Source organism: Pavona decussata, unplaced genomic scaffold (assembly GCF_977016875.1).
Source record: "Pavona decussata unplaced genomic scaffold, jaPavDecu1.1 SCAFFOLD_912, whole genome shotgun sequence".
Taxonomy (NCBI): domain Eukaryota; kingdom Metazoa; phylum Cnidaria; class Anthozoa; order Scleractinia; family Agariciidae; genus Pavona; species Pavona decussata.
In genome coordinates, this window is record NW_028145943.1 from 1112501 (window position 1) to 1130241 (window position 17741).

General features: G+C 40.1%; 2 protein-coding genes and 1 pseudogene across 5 annotated transcripts in view; 2 read left to right on the plus strand and 1 right to left on the minus strand.

Moving 5' to 3' along the window:
* Positions 1-17741, plus strand: part of LOC146448546 (uncharacterized) — a 76590-nt gene that overhangs the window by 7184 nt on the left and 51665 nt on the right. The window lies entirely within an intron of this gene.
* The window catches only part of LOC146448547 (uncharacterized), an 81732-nt gene that overhangs the window by 4845 nt on the left and 59146 nt on the right, over positions 1-17741 (plus strand). For 2 of the 3 annotated variants that reach the window (XM_085102481.1, XM_085102482.1), the window contains one exon: positions 1-1552. This exon is cut by the window's left edge and continues 679 nt beyond it. The exons of the other annotated variant lie outside the window; for it this stretch is intronic. The gene's annotated coding sequence lies outside the window, so the exon portion shown is untranslated. Of the gene's footprint in view, positions 1553-17741 lie in introns of those variants that run through there. 3 annotated transcript variants of the gene reach the window in all.
* LOC146448548 (uncharacterized) lies at positions 1433-17580 on the minus strand (annotated as a pseudogene). Its single transcript, XR_014861044.1, has 5 exons — positions 17346-17580; positions 12277-12948; positions 10962-11501; positions 6292-6540; positions 1433-2572 (listed from the first exon to the last, which is right to left on the minus strand). The product of XR_014861044.1 is annotated as an uncharacterized LOC146448548 (transcript).

Consider the following 17741-nt stretch of genomic DNA (forward strand, 5'->3'; position numbering starts at 1 on the left):
TCCCCATCCCTGCCATATTAAAACAAAGTACATACAACTATGTAACAGCGCATTGCAGCTGTACAACGTGAACTTGTACTATTTAAAATATATTTATTTAATTTGAGAGATGCATTGACTTTTTTTCCCACATATTAAAGAATTTCTAGAAAGCACTGTCTAATAAGTGGCATATTGTAAAATAAGGACTGGACTGGACTGGACTGGACTGAACTGGATTTGTAAGAACATGGATTTGTTTTTGTTTTGTTGTCTTTTGCTTAACGTTTTTCTTACCAGTCCATGTTTTACAAAACCATATTTTACAGATGCAGTCCATATTTTAAAAATTTTTCTTTAAAATCCACTTTTTAAAAAAAACATTTTTTTACAAATTCAGTCCATATTTTACAAATCCATCTTTACAATCCACGGCCCTTCGAATTCTGCCTTACCACCACGGATTGATATTTTCTAAGTCTCTCTAATAAGATGCATTTTTCCACTCGACAATTTACAGTGTCGACTCGTCCCTCTCGACAATGCTTGTGTTCACTCTTATGACTCGACAACCGATTGCTATGGCCCTTCTTCCTTCAAAACAAGGAATGATTTTTTCTAAGTCCCCTAATGAGATGCATTTTTCCACTCGACAATTTACAGTGTCGACTCGTCTCTCTCGACAATGTTTGTGTCCACTCGTATGACTCGACAACCGATTGCTATGGCCCTTCTTCCTTCAAAACAAGGAATGATTTTTTTTAAGTCCCCTAATGAGATGCATTTTTCCACTCGACAATTTTCTTTGTCGACTCGACAATGCTTGTGTTCACTAGGGCCGGCTTCTGAGTTTCATACAAGGGACAACCCTCTTAAACACGAATCAGTGGCAATAGAAAAACATTTTCAAGGCTACACAGGACACATAAATTTAGATTTTTGAGTACATGTACCCTATTCTTGAATTTTTAGATATAATACAGGCCGATGTTTCACTTGTTGCCTAAAGCGCCAGCAATGAGTAAAATGTCCGCGACTATAATTTGTTAAGACATCGGTTAAGTTGTTCATTATTCCACATCATGTAGCTTTTTTTCTACTACTCAGCTATATACTAATGAAGCCAGGGATACGGGAACTTATACAGCGTTGCGCCGGTCATTTTTTGCGTGCTGTCCGGTGTCATTGTCAAAATAATGTAGTAGTGGAATTATAATTGTAATTAATCTGTACAAAGTAAGGTTCTGCCTTTTGTATTCGTGGACAACTGGGAGAATGACACAGAAAAAAAATGGACAGCTGTCAACCCAGAATGCTCTGGCGTGGAGAGCAGCCTAACTGAGTGAGTATGCCCTGCTCACCTATTAGTTATCTCTTACGTCATCCCCTGTTTTTTACAACTTAGTCTACAGAACAGGCGTTTTATATATTTATTTACTTTGTTTTTTGTTGCATTTTGCAGGCTAGCGGAGACGAACGCGAGGCAAGCACGGACCGCAAGTCAAGCGCGACGGGAAGGGTGTGTCTCGCGCTCCGCGCCTTCCTCCGCTCGCCTGAAAAATGCAAAAAATAATTATAAATAAATAGATAACGCTTGTTCCCTAGGCTAGTACCAAGTAATCTATAATAGACTCTTCTCCAAAATGGCGGCAACATATTTGAATGAGTTAAAATTGAACTGAATGAAAAACTGATACCAGCGCTGTAAACAGCACCTTTACTTTAGTAACCATGGTCTCAGTATATTAGGCGTTATATCAGATTAGGAAATGTGAGATGAAATTTAACAAATTTACAGACGTTTGTGTGACTGGGGGTATACGTCATACCTCCAGTCATACAAACGTCTTTAAATTTTTCATTTTCAACTTACATTTCCTAAGCTGATATTACACCTGATATGCTGAAACTTTGCAGGGTTCTAAAGTAAAAGTGCTCTTTCTAGTGCTGGTATACGTTTTAATTTTAACTTATTTGAATTTTCGGCCACTAGTTTGGAGAAGGTTCTATGACAGACCCCTTCAGAGCAAACCAAACAGACTGCGTCGTCGGTACAACTCAGTCAGAAGAAATGTGATAATAAAAAATAGATAAATAAAAACGAAAGAAATCTTGATCTGCGAAGACTGAAGGGATCCTCAGAATAATTGCAGCTGTCTAAGTGGAAATGAGAAAGCGAAGATACAGTGGCGAGACCGGGAGAACATTCATCACAATTCTAAACTTTAAATATTTCAAGAGTCAGTCGGTTAATTTCGGTTAACGGGAACCACAGTATATTGTTTGTTTGCCCTAAGAGGTTGTTTCGTAGAATACTTCAATATCAGTGGGAGTGAACTTATAGCTTCCTGCATAAAATGTACAGGAATAACCAGATGAAGAATACCCTGGAGGGAGGGGGTAAGTGTTGCCACAATAGGTGTTAGAATTTCGGTTGCTCCCTGCGTTGTTTGATATGTAGATGTCGTGTCCGGCACCAAACGTTAATCCATAACTAGCCCTGACTTGATCTGCAGCTTAACAGGAGCGTAGCCATTGATGTTATACAGTGAGAAAATAAATGATTTACTGGATGATGCATAACCGCCAGAACCTGGGAAAGGAAAACAAACACAGTTGGCTTACCATTAATGTGAAAATATATCTATAAAAATAGATAAGGGTTAGTTTCTAAAGAAAATGTGGTGTTGGGTCGGTGGGGGAGTGGAAACGACTATTTGGTTTTATCATCTAAGGTAATTCTGCCACCGTACAGAGATTCTAGAGGTCTGGAATCTATTTACAGTGGTTCAAAAACTCATGAATAATTCATAAGCCCATTGACTTATAAAATGGTCGATAAAACATCACGTGCAGTGGTTTTGAAACCCGATAAACCACTCCTCATTAGTATGCGGTGTTTAATGTTTTTCTCGCATGCTAATTTCCAACGTTCACAAAAACATCATTGTTATGAACTCTCTTGACATACGCTTTTCCAGGAATGTTTTTGAAGCCGTTCAAAAAACTCGCAGCACGTGTTTTATCGGGTCTAAAACCACTTGGCTACTCCACGTGGTATAAAATCCAGTAAAACACAGCTGTTCGTGAGTTAAAACATTACATAAATCACCCGAGTAGGCCCGGTTCATATGTCGAACTTTACATGAGCCGAACCTAATCATTTGGTTCGGCGCAACCCGCCGTTATATTCGACTGCGCCAGTCGAATAGAACGGCAAAAGTTCGACTTCGATTCAGGCGTCAAACTTTTACATGTGCCGAACCAAACGCATACGTTACGTATAAATTATATAAATTATATCATCCCAGAGGTCTGTGCACTTCATCTGCATGTGCAAAGGACTTCATTCTGAACAAGATGGCGGGAAAAGAGGAATGCGCTTCTTCTTCTTGTTTCGAAACAACTAAATATACTTGTGTGAGATGCGAAAGATTAAAAAAAAATCTATTCTTGATGTGCACACGCACCTCAAACCGACAGAAACTTTCCAATACGGGCTATATCAAAGGCGAAGCCTCAAGACTTCTCAGAACAAAATCTTCAAAAACAACATTTGAAGAAAACATCACTCATTCAAACAGAGATTACGCTACGGAGGTTACCTCGACAACCTTATAGATAAAACTCTTTCAGAAGTCAACTTCCGCGAAAGAATGTCGGCACTACAAAACAAACAAAAAAAGCGCAAAAACATTTTGCCGTTTGTTACGGAATATCGCCCTTCTGTGCCTAACCTAAAACAATTCAGGTGAGTAAATGGCACTTGATAGAAAATCAGCCTCTGTTAGGAGAGATCTGCAAAGACCTTTCCCTACTTTCGCACAGAAAAGGGAGATCTTTGAAATACGCAAATTAGCAAATTAGCTTTGGAGGTCATATTCTTCCTATCTCGACCAATAGGAGCCGTGTTTGGACTGTCTTCATTATTTTGCTCTTCCATGTCAGAATTCATTTTTCCCGCCATTTTGAATCTTGTTGAGTAAAAACAAAAGGCCGCTGACCACGAAAATCTATTTTCTCACTTAAGCTTCAATTAAGTTCGACTTCGGTTAGGTTCGACGTCTGAATCAACTGCCGAACTTAATTAGTTGGGTCGACCTTAATAGGTATTAGGTTCGGCTTATGTAAAGTTCGACGTTTGAACCGGGCCTTAGTTTATAAAGACAAATTTATATGTTTAGATAATTTTATAATACATATTGACATGATTTCATTTCATATTAGCCTTATTATATAATGTCATCCTCCAACACAAAATAAATTCATAATTACTTAATTGCATAATAATACGTAACTGTTGTGTTATCTTATTGAGGATTAATCACGGAAAATTACAAAAAAAAATTAGTTCAGAGATTGCGAATTACAAATAATCACCAATTTTGCAAAGATAATAGTCAAATAAAGCAAAAACAACATAAAAAGACCAGAAAAAACGACAACAAAATAAATCATTCTATTTTTTAAATTTGATGTCGTTGGTTCACTCGGTCTGCGATCCTTAGAACGTTTCTGGAAGACAAAGGAAACAAATGTTGTACCGTCAAGTGGTCACGGCTGAAATGTTGATTTAAGATGTAATCCAGATAAGGAAAACAAAATCACTCCAAGCTTCGTTCTATGTACTTCTTGTCTATAAATCTTTTTTTCTTTGATGCCACTGGATAAAAAAATAAAATCGCACCACGAGCCTAGTGGTCTACACAGCCGGAGATTAACCCAGTTTCTGTGGCAGGAACAACTGGAAGTATTGCTACTCCCCCCTGGATGAGCGGCTAGTCCATCGTACAGTTATCCCCAGCAGTTTGTCGCAATTACCCATTTATAGAATTGGGTGAAGAGAGATAATGATGAGACCAACCCAACTTCAAACCACCGACCGTGCGATCCGTGCGACCTGGTAACTACTACACCATCGCGCCGCAACAGATTTCTCTGGACAACCTTTTTTTGCGACCATGATCGCGTCACACTATAAGTTGATAAAGAGCGTTGCGTATTCTTTCAGTTTTTCTAGAACTTTAAGTCCATTTTGTACCCTTTTCCTTTGTCAAATGTGATTAATTTCTTCTTTCTCAACACTTGTTCAGCATTGGTACAAACATCGTAGTTACCATTTTTCCATGATTAAGCGCCAACGCTTCAAAACAGCTAACTCTGAAGAGCCCGTCCTGGATTAAGCGCTCCCTTAAGCGCTCACTCCAAACACCTTAAAAGCCAAAATTCTAAAATATACGCGGAATGTGCTTATTGCAGGAGAAAAGTGTTAGGAGAAAAAATTGAGAAATGATTTTTAATTACTCTGAGTTTTTAGTATCTTTGAGCGCTTATTATTGAAAATGAACGTGATGCCGCCCTCCACAGCATTATAATGTTCACCCGTGCATGTACAGAAGTAGTGGAACACAGATCCAATTGGAAGCGCACACTTCAGCTAACCCCTAAACCTGTATAGTAGCTTCAATATTGACGTCTGGTTCAGTTCCCTAAAAGATACGTTACTAATCCCGACCGCTAGCTACTGACGATAACAAGACGTCACTTATGATTCTGCGCTGAGGCCTACACAAAAAGATCATTTACATCTTTTAATTTTACTCTAGTGCGCGCGTATTTTACATTCCGCCGCCTGTTGCTCAAAGAGGGATAAGTAACTCTATCCAGCAGATAAAATGAATTAGCCAAAGTACCGTTTATTTTCTGGAAGGTGATAATTGAATAATTTTGATAACTGAGCGTGAGAACAGTCTCTTCTGCTGCAGGAGAAAGCGAGTGACTCAGAATAACTCAAAGTATATTATGATTTCCCCGCTCGCAATGAAATCGTAAACGCGCGCTTGAATCACAGCCTGCAGGCTAGTCACGCTCTATTTTCATGGCGCATGTGCTTCACACCAATAACAAGTCTGAGTGATAACCAGTGAGGTTAACCCATGATTAAGCTACGTATACGACATAAGTGTTAAATTTTTCAGCTTGCTGCTCAGACGTCCTTTTATAAGCGAACAAAATAAGTTAAAAAGCACTGCAGTGCCGCGAAATACCGTAACTGCTTTGTTTGCAGCCGGCATAGCAATCGTTTTCTCTTCCCAGCGAGCTTGAGGAAACGAACTAAAAGCTTCCGGAAAGAAGACGGAAAAAAAGGAAAGAACACAACAACAACAATAAATAGTTAATAAAAAAAAAGAGAGGACAAAAACGAAGATACAAAACAAAGAAAAACTGGAGCAGATTTCGAATTAATAAATCTGATCATTCAATAATACGATAAACTTAGTGAAAATGGCGCTTCCATAATTTGATACCTACTAGACCAAGACACGTCAGTGTATCCACCAAATATGTAGCTGCCGACTTGTATTACAGAAACAGTGGGACCCTTTCCATCACATTTGCTGTGAAATGTAGATGCTGCCCATCCATCAGTCTTAGCGCGCCAACACTTCACAAACCTGCTATGGGATGAGCTCTTGAGGACTGGCGCTAAATAAGATGTCAACTTGACAAGGTACTTGCTGTCGAGGCTTCCGAGGATATTGGATGCACTAAGGACTATAGCTAAATAAAATGAAAAAGTCAGTAAGACATTGCCGTATGAAATGAGTATATAGAGATACATTCCATGGAGTAATTATTTCATTTCATAAATAAATGTGAGTTGTGAGAGTTTCTTTATTCTTTTTACTAACCAGGGAATACCGATGCCGATACCGATGTCCTCTCGTGGTTGTATAGTCAGGTGTATTGTGTCTATTTTATTGATCTTTGATTTAGGAATTTACTTTCCCCTCCCATGAAGAGCTCAGTACGATCGAACGGACATGTACAAGACATCGTTGTTCTGTAGGTCTGTGAACTTCCCCAACAACAAAGTTTGGTTTTAGTTGTAATATTTCAGAGATATGGAAATATAAGTAGATTTGTTTATTTAGAGAATGATGCAATATTTGCTTTTTGTGGGAACAGTTACTTCCGATTGGCTATCGAAGGCAGCTGATAAAACTTCTCATCCTTAATAAAATTAATTTAATTGTTCCAGGTTGTATTACTGTTCAGGTTTTTTCTATTTCTTCAGCACGTTAGCTGGGGAATCTGGAACATCTTTAAATAAGATATTTTAGAATATGATTTATTTTAAATCAACGGATGAAAATATCTGATTGCCGTATTTTAGCCAAGTCGCTCGTGCATGACACAGATTAGGGGGGTGTCTTTTGTTAAAATATCAGTGGCCAGATTTAAGGCCACTACCGGTCAGCTTTTTGCCTCGCTGATTTTGGATTATTTGAGATTTTTGCGTGATTGACAGGTGTGTTTAGTTAATCCGAACTCAGTTTGCTCACAAACGAGCAGAGATGAAAGTAATTGCCATGTTTTGACTGAGGAAGAATCAACGTATTCAGTTATACTTAAGAAAGATTCACAGCTATGAAAACGTCTGTGTAACGAGAAGCTGAAAAGTGTAAAATTCCGAGGGCTTGAGAAGTGAATTCCGAGCTTTAGGGCCTTAAGGTCTCCGGAAGAGAGTTCCATAAAAATGGGGCAGCTACCGAAAAAGCTTTGTCTCCAGTGGTCTTGGCAGATCTAATTGCCGGGCGAGCTAATAAATTACCAAAATTTGATCTTAAATTATAATTAGAATTGCCTTTGAATGATACAATATTACCATCACAGGTGTAATGTGCGAATAACGCGGTGTATTGGTCAGTAACCTGGCGGCAGCGTTTTGAACGCGTTGTAACCTATGAACGAGTATGGCAGGCAAACCATATAACACTGCATTACAGTAGTCGATTCTGCTTATAACAAAAGCTTGCACCAATGACTTTGCAGCTTCAAAAGGCAGATATTTTCTTATACGCAATATGTTATGTAGCGAAAAGAAAGCCGATTGACATGCTTTGTTTATATGGCTGCGAAACTGGAAATTAGAACCGAACCAGACACCCAAATTCCTAGCTTCACTGACTGATTTTACTTGCGTGTCACCAACCATAAGGCTGTCAGTTCTAACTTTGCTAAGTTGCTGGCGAGTTCCAATGAGCATGAATTCAGACTTATCTTCATTCAGCTTTAATTTATCAATAATCAGCCACGCCCTTACGGCCCTGATACATCTATCCATAGCACCTCTTGCTTCCGTCTCACCCATTGAAGTGTCTGGCTTGAACGACAAATAAAGCTGACTGTCGTCAGCGTACGCATGCGCATTAGGCAAATGGTTCTTCATAACCTGGAACAGCTTGCTTGCATAAGCAGAGAACAGAGGTGGTCCAGGGCATGACCCTTGAGGAACCCCAAATGACATATCAAATCTATAAGACAGTACACCATCAATCATAACACGTTGAGATCGAGCTGACAGGTAGGAGGCGACCCATTTGAGCGCATCTCCAGTAACACCAAACGATGTCTTGAGACGGCGTAAGAGGATGGTAAAATAGGATGATGAAAATATCCAGTGGACAGAGATGCATTCACCATATTTGTGATCACCGGAAGCAGAAGATCTAATGAATCACAGACCACATTACTTGGAAATGGGTCTAATACGCACGACTTTTTGGCAGAGGCTTTAATGAGCTCACATACATTTCGCTCACTAAGGTTGCTAAAAGAGCGCTGTACTTTGCCAGTGGTATCCGAGGCCTCCCCGTCCGGCGGGACAAGATTACGATCAGCAGAACTCAAGCAGATGGCATCAGTATCCTGACGAATGTGCTCTATCTTGCGCGCAAAGAATTTGCCGACATCATTCGCAAGCACAGTTTTGTCAAGATGGACAGGAAATCTCAAAACATCAGATGCGCCAAGCAGTTTTTTTGGCTGTGTGGAAAAGCTTTCTCTGATCAGTTCCATTATCCTCTATAAATTTGTAATAAAACTCTTCCAATGCCTTGTTCATGAGATTAGTAACCTTATTCCTCTTCCGCTTGAAGTCAGCAAAATCCACAGGCAGCCGCGTTCTTCTCCATTTTCTTTCAGCCTTCCGGCGTGAGCGCTTAGCATCATCAATTTCATTGCTATACCAAGGGACCATAGGCCTGCTAACCCTAGTACGAGTCCTAAGCGGAGCATGTTTATCTAGGAGAGCAGAAAGGGTACTGTTGTACGCGTTTACATACGCCTCTAATTCATTAGCAGAAGTTGGTTTTACTGCCGCGCACAGCGCGGTAGACTGCAAATCTCTTTTAAATTGCTCCATATTAATTGACTTTATTTTCCTGTAGCTGGAAGTCTTCACGGAAAGAATGGGTCTCGGCGGTGTGAGCCAACATAGGACAGCGGCATGATCAGAGATAAACTGATCTACTACAGGCGTGCGTGCAACCAGGCATTCAGATATGCGTGTTATAGTTAAATCAAGAGTGTGTCCATCGCGATGGGTGAGCTTATCAACATGTTGTTCCAGACCCAGGCCCTCGAGCAGCTCCAAAAATTTCCGTGCATCAGAGTCTTGAGGATCGTCTACGTGGATGTTGAAATCGCCTGTTATAAGCAATTTTTCCTTGCATAATTGTAGTGACTCAAAGTATTCAGGAAACTCGGGGAGAAACACACTAACAGGAACACGGTGCTCATCTGAGTAAGGCGGTCTATAGACAATCACAAGCCGTATGTTATGTGGGGAAGATCTTACAATCCACTCAGAGAATTCAAAAGAGTCCTGGTCACTTACCCCAGCATTAACCTTAGAAACATCAAGTGGGTCACGGTAGATGAGCTTAGTCCCCCCTCCGTGGCGATCAAGTCTTGGATGGTCCACAACGTAATAGCCATCAGGACATAGCTCAGCCTTAACAGCCAAGTCATTCGCTGTCAGCCAGTGTTCAGTAATGGCGACTAGATCGACTTTGCGATCAACTATAAAATCAAGAATCTGTGCTGTTTTACTTCTGACAGAACGAGCATTGAGGTTGCATAATAGTATCTGCTTGTGCAATCTTATACCCATTCTGGAAGGACGTATTTCAATCAAATTGCTAGTGTCCCTATCCGTCCGTAGTTCTTGATAAGCACGCTGCGATACAATTGTCGCTATTGGGTTTCCTGTGTTGGGAAGAGCCGTCGTGGTGCCACTCTGGAAACAATTGAACAGGAGCCAATGTCTAAAGATCTCACTGGGCCAGGATTAAGTTTGAAAACTAGATCTCCCACAAGAGGCACGTGGAATGAGGCGTTGGTGTTGGAATAATAAGCGCAAGGGCGCTTGTGTCTCTTGATGCGCGACAGTCTGTAGAGTGTTGGACGCGGCATTCCTTTGTAATGACAAGTGTACGCACATCTTGAATAGAATGAAGCAATCCGTGTACAGTGCAACAAAGGCAACTTCTCGGTTAATGAGACTCGCTTGTCCCATGTGCAAATTCTGGTCGAAGAGCTTTCCGAGATGAGTACTGATGCATCTTGACAAGTGAAGTTTTCCCTTGTTGTTTCGCTACGAGGGAACTCCAGTAGCTGCCAATGGGTCTTACACAACCAACCCGAACGTCCTTTGGATAGCGGAGGACAGTACAGGCGAATAACAGGACCCAAAACACAGAGATCGATTTAGCGTGACTGCCCCTCATTATGCAGTGTAGCATCTACTTGAAAACAGATTACTTAATTAACAAACTGTGTACAACTTAAACCGATCGTACAGCCACGTCTTGCTCTTAGGAATAACGGAGATTTGGCGAACATGGACGAAACCACACGAAAGCTTACGAGAGAGACATGGAGAGGGGAGAGAGAGAGCCACCGGAAATAAGAGAGCCACCGGAAATTTAAAGTGCTGGCGTGGCGACAAGTGTTCTCAAAATCTCCTGGTTATTTATCGGTGATAACATTTCAACCTCTAGGTAAGAATTACTGACCAAAGAATTTGAGAAGGATCCAATCCGAACCGAGAAGTAGCTAATAGCTAGCTGTTGTGATATAATTTATAGTAAGTCATTTTATATTAACACTAAGTAGTATCTTCAATAGTAACATACCCCTTCGAACTTCAGTGTAAGTTCCGGTCTCGATGTCAAACACTCCAGCACTTGTTGCTACACATATGTAATATCCTGTATCGCTCATTTGTAAGCCTCGAATGACTAAATCGCCATTGCTTTGCTGGCTCCGTCCAGCTGGCAGTTGACCTCCTTGTTTTTTCCAGCTGATGACTGGTTGTGGATCACCAGTAGCGCTGCAGTTCAACGTCAAAGTTTCGCCTGGAAATAAAGCAACCCTCGCGGGTGGCTTCACTGCAAATCGAAGTAGGGAAACAACAACTAGCAGTGTTTTCCTTTCATCACTCCCTAGAACGTTGGTTGCTGAACAGAAGTAAAAATCTGAATCACTTTTAAGAACATGTAATATTTGTAGCCTGTTGTTTTTATACCTCACTCTCTCCTGGGGTAACTGGCCAGATGATTTTCTCCAAGTGACAACTGGGGTAGGATGCCCAGTGACGTGACACGTTGGAAAAGTAAAGTTACTTCCTTCAATGGTGTGATGAGGTCCAGCATGAAGGGAGACACGAGGACGAACTGCAACAAATTAAATATTATTTAAAGTTAATACTGCACGAAGGGGTATCCATTTACAAACCTGCATGGATAAAGAGTGCACGTGACAACTAAGAGATAAGATGCCTAAGCAAACAACACGACACTGCAGAATTCAAGAAGCTAGTTAGGCTCCTACCACAAACCCTGCGGTATTCCAATGGGAGGAACGACGCTCTAATCGCCACACCACTTCGCCCCCAGTGTTTTCTTTAAATAAGGTTTAGTTTGTCTCTAGTTTAATATTTAAAACAGAAGCTGTGGCTATGATGATTGCAATGCACTCTACAATTGACAACTTGTTTCAACGGATGACATCAAACCTCGGTAATTTATACTTTGGAGGATTTCTGTTTTGACTTGCATAAGCACTCAATTTAACGTTCGAATTTTGTCTGTTTCCGACGTTACTGATTGCTAAAATTCGGGCTTAAATCTTTGGAGAACACAATACAAAACACCCTTAAATACACGATCCAAGTTTACTTACAAGAGAAAGGAAAAGGCTTTGTTGTCTTTATGACAAGAAAGATTCTACATTCACGCCAAGTCACTTCAGGAAAGCTGTTCGCTTATTTTTTTCAATGACATGTCATATTTCTTTCTTTCAATTTTGTGTGAAATTTCTTTCTTTTCTTGATCTCTGTATTTGTACTTGAATTGTGGAGCGAAGCATGTAACGTTTCCAGAAGCAAGTAGCTCGCTTAATAGAAAGTGAAATAGTGATTCATCCAGTAATATAAAAAAAAATACCTACCATTTACTACAAGCTGCACCATGGACTCTGCCTGCCCTAGGATGTTTGATGCTGAACATTTGTATACACCTGAGTCACTTCCAACCACCGTTTTTAAAAGTAAAGTCCCTCGTGAAACTGCTAACTGAGTTATATCTGACTGGCCGTCCCGTTTACTCCATGTTAAGGTAGGCTGAGGGTTGCCACTTACTGAACACTGAAACGAGGCTGTTCCTTTTTCGTTAACTGTCAACTTAGCGGGAGAAACAGCAATAACAGGAGCTGAAATCGATTCACCAGGCTCTCCTTTAGTTCCCGGAATACCTGCAGGCCCCGTGTCTCCTTTTTGTCCCATGGCTCCAGGTTCACCCTGTGGTCCCACAGGTCCCATGATGCCTTGTTTGCCACTCTTTCCAGATGATCCCATAATACCTTGATCTCCTTTGTTTCCAGTTCTCCCTTTCTGTCCCCTTCGTCCTCGGGTTCCTTTTTCTCCCCTCGGTCCAGGTCGACCAGGAGGGCCTGGTGGACCTGGCGAGCACGCCTCACCCTTTGATTGGCAGAGCTGCAGTCTTCCCTCTGACAACAGTTTGTTCATTTTCAGCATCGTGTCCTCTGTTCTTTTAGCTTCTGTTGTGTTCTTTGTTGAATAATCGTGGCGCCTGTTTCTCTCAAGTTTATTTGATTGGTGTCCTTCAACCAAAAAGGAAACGGTTTTGAAATACTGCTTGATCTCAGATATACTTTTTCATATATCATAAAAGTGGTGATCGGTAGACCAGTGTTACAAAACAAGTGCACCTCGATATTCACTTTGCTGATCTGGCTGACGCGCACGTGATCCTGGCCGGCCAGGCAGCTGCGCGTACATGGCGTTTTTAAAAACTGTACTCAGTTTTATATTTTTAATTGTTTCAATTATTTTTAAATATTTTTTAATTTTATATTTTTAATTGCGGGAATGGTGGTTATGGATAGTCGACGCTGTTCCAGGATCTGTATCTGACTGTAAGTTAAAAAGAAAACTGACACTAATACTTGAAAGTAGATTTTTTAGCGGAAAGAAGCAAAACTTGCGAGATCAGTGGGCTCTCACATCTCTTGTACCTTCTTCAAGCTGAGCAAGGTCTTCATCACCAGGGTAGTCCTTGCTTGGCCCACAAATAGTACTTTCACTGTTTACAGAATCACTGGCTAGGATCACGTGCGCGTCAGCCAGATCAGCAAAGTGAATATCGAGTTGCATTTATTTTGTAACACTGGCTTATTGATTTGAGCAGTTGCTGCTAAAACGACCACTCAAAACAACACGGCAGGGACAAAGTCATGTTTTTTCTCCACTGATTTTACTGATCGACTGCTTATTTAAGAAGGTAAAGGAGCTGTAAAGTTTTATTTGCCGCACTTTTGCCTGCGACATCGAAATGGTAGGCACATTTGTTTTACTTGTTTAGTTAACTTATTGACCGGAATAAATATATTTTCTAGAGCAGAATAGGAAAGAAATCTGGGATCGAAAACCATTCACTGGCTGTCTTCAGTCAGTCTGATTAGTTTTAGGGCCCAATATGTGATGTTTCGAAACATTCACAGGCTCCAGATGTCAAATGTTTGGGAATCGGTATTGTTCTCATAATTCGTGACGTGAATTGTGAGCCGCAAGTATCACACGCACATTCGATCCTCCCTGAGTAGGAAAAAGTTTGAATTAGAGCTTGAAACTTGGAACAAATAATGTTCTTATCTTCGTTTTTTGAAATATGAGATTTAACTTAGCTTAAGCTTCGAGAAAATTACACGCCAGAGACACTTATTTTAATAAAAAAGAGTTAGTTTCAAGGCCGTGGCGTACACAAACTTGCATGCTTTGGAAAGCAGCCAGCGAGTTTGGAATGTTTATTGTATTAATCTTCTTGTGAGATGATTGGTCTAGGTTTGTGTAAAGTTTCAAGTTTATTGGGTTATTTCACACCGTGAACGGGGCTTCGTCCTTTGACCTAAATCTTCGCGGTTTTTATCGGCCTGTGACCGCACCTAGGCTGTGTTTCTAAAAATAAAATACCTTGGAACTTTAAAATATGATTTTCTAAAATAGTTAATCCAAGGGTATCTTCAGACGAAATATCAGATATTCGACCAAGTGGTCGCTGAAATGCAGTTCTCGATTCTTTCAGGCAGCCGCTCTTAAGAGCATATGGAACACAAACTAACAAGCATTTATCTCTGGTGGCCGCTCAATAACGAAATAAATCAATTGCAGAACCATGATAGGACTACACAAAAGGTGGCAATGACCCTTTTTAAAATCAATCGAAGGGCCCTATCTGTTCCTCTCTCGAGGTAGGTGGACTATAGGACCCTGTTTGCTTCTGGTCGCGTGTCTGCGCACAACAAACGTCTCCCTAGTCGAGGTATACTCGCTCTCGATTATTTTGTTCGCAAGAGCAGAACAGAGATTCAGGGACACCCAACAGATCATTTCGGTAAATTATCTGTTCGGAAGGCTCTTAATCCCCTACAATTTTCTAAATGGAATTTTAACCTTGAATGTTCGTGATATGGCAAATTCTAGGTCTAGTGTTTTCGAATTGATAAAAATGTCGTTTCGGTTAACGAAAAAAAGGTGAGCTAAGACTTTCAGAAAGGAAATAAGACCTAAGGTTTTCGGGAAATGGACAAAGATGCCCTAGTAATTTCGAAAAGACTCAAGTTCCATAGAATGACCGAACAGATAAAAATATTATAGCGCGGCCTAAAACTGGCACCTACAGAGCTTTAAACGCACTCCAGATAGCCTAAAGTAGCGTTTCAAAGAATCAGAGAGAAAACTATCGTTGGGTGCCCCTGGAGATTTTTAAGCGCGAACGAAAGCAAGAGAAATGCCAGAGATTTGGCGTTGTTTCATGCATGCGGTCTGCAAAAAATCACATATTTAAGTAGAATCAGTAGTAAAGCAGAGGTTGATAGTGTAATAATTCTAAAACCTAAATCAAATTAATTTATCTACAGAGGGACTGTTTCATGAAATTCTACCAGAAATGTTACCTATTCAAGCTTAAACTGCTGTAATAAGTACATTTTGCTCTTCAAATGAAATTTAGTTCATACACAATACTTTCAGTAACAGCACTAGCAATTAATCACTCACACGAAAATACCAATACAAATTTCTGCTTATTTAATTCTCGAAGCACAATAAAAATAAATATTTAATTTGTCACCGAATTTCTGCGCTCTGAGCTCAATGTTTTTTTCATAAAAAATAAAAATTAATAACATAAAAATACCTTTGAATTATTTTCATATGCGGCTTGCGAGCCGTGCTTTGGTCCATTGGTATTTCTGAACAATTACAATTTAGTCAAATGCGTCGCCTGCTCACATTTTATTGCCAAAAATAGTATGATGTGAGTAGTATATAAGTAGATAAGTTTTGTATTATACCTGGTTTAAATGTTGTACTGTAAATAATATAAGTATTGTTTTTGTTTACTGAATTGTAAAATAAAAAAAAAAAAGAAAGAAAGAAAGAAATGATCTTGAAGCTGCAGAAGCTATTAAATTAGCCCTCATTGCTCATTGCATGAAACGTGAGATTGCAATCAAAACTCACTCCGAGGTCCTTAACGGAGTCGACAGGTAGAAGTTCTTTACCCAAAAGAGAAAGACGAAAACCCTGCAGTTTTTAAAAAGCATTTGTGTGTGCCCCGCCCATAAAACAAATAGCTTAGTTGTTGGGGTTTAACAGCAGCCTATTATCAAAGTATCAATTACAAATCCTACAAAGAACTTCGTTCATTGCAGCCATGGTGGTTTCGCTGTCCTGGACTCGAAATGACATCAGCAGTTTAGTGTAGTCAATATAATATTCTCTTAAGATTGTTCGTGAATTGATGGTAAATAATTAGCGCAACCGGTGAAGAGTATTCTTGGTTTTCACGTGACGTCACCAAATTCTAGAATTCAAAACTGGGAGGTCTACAAAATTTTTACCTTCATTCAAGGAAAGATTACCTAAAAATATGTCTGTTCACAATTTCTTAGCTCGATGTCGTGCTTCCTTTTGAAAATAGAACGGTTTCAATTTCCGAGTTTCCATCGTGCGTGACATAAGGAGGACGGCCGTGACAGAGCTTTTCCGTATCTTAAAAATGACTCTTCGGGTAATTTTCAGCATTCTAAACAATTTAAGTTTGAGGAGAAATATTAAGCTAAACATTCGAAAATTCACAAGGGCAAACAAACCTCTTTTCTGGCAAAAGTGAACTCCAGATGTTTCCAGATGCTTTTTCGTATTTCCGGCCGCCATGTTTGAGGGACACAAACATGGCGTCTCCGTACTAAGCTCTATAAATTTATGTGGAACATTTTGTCAAATAACTCCAGTAGGGAATGCCGCACAGACCTGACACTTGGACAGATGCCTTATTTATTTATCCTCTATAGCATGTCAATTTCTTGACTTCATTCATGGAATGGTTTCGATTTTTTTTTTCAATGGCGTGACAGTGAAAACCGAGAATAGTCCTGTACACCAATAAATTTCAGTGAATTTGGTTACCAACAGAATTAAATGCCAATTCAGAATATGCTGATTTTACATGTGTACAGGCAAATTGATTAAGCCTGCATTTTTATAAGAAACAGCTGTATGTCAATAATAAAGTCCCTCGTCTACGAATAAATATATTCAGTTGATTTTGATCCTGGGGAGAGGTAATCCATTAGAGGGTTTATAGAGATGCATTTTGCCACTCGACAATTTACTTTGTCAACACGACAATGCTTGTGTCCGCTCGCACGACCCGACAACCGATTGCTACGGCCCTTCTGCCTTACAAATCGTGCTGGATATTTCCTAAGCCTCGGCTTAATGAGATGCATTTTTCCAATCGACAATTTACTTTGTCGACTCGACATTGCTTATGTCCACTCGTACGACTCGTACGCCGGACTCGACAACCTAATAGAGAGACACGCAATGGCTTCTTGTAGATTCTTTACATTGCGTCGGTCATAAGCTATGCTTTGCAAAACATGCGAAACATTTTTCTGAAATTGTTCTTACATGAACATTACCACAAACCTACCTTGAGTATTCTCGATGATCTTAATGATATCTGGATCCCTAGACGATGCTTTGTGGTCTGCGACGATTTCAAGAGCGTTTATCCTCTTTTTGTGTTCCTTCAATTCCAATTCAATCCTCAAAAACCCGGCACAGTACAACAGAATCGATATAACAGAAATAATGGAAGCAAAGGAAGGAGAACTGTGCTTCTGAGCCGTCATGTTAGTCAACAATCCGCCGCATCAATCTACAATGCAATGTTTGTCTAATTCTGTTTCAGCCCGATATGTGATACTCACATCACGAGCGTGGATGATGTGGCAAAGTTTATCCTATTTATATTCCTTCTCATGTTATGCGACACAAAGTTCACATCCGTCTCGGCAAGTTTTCTTAATTGATATCAAAACACATG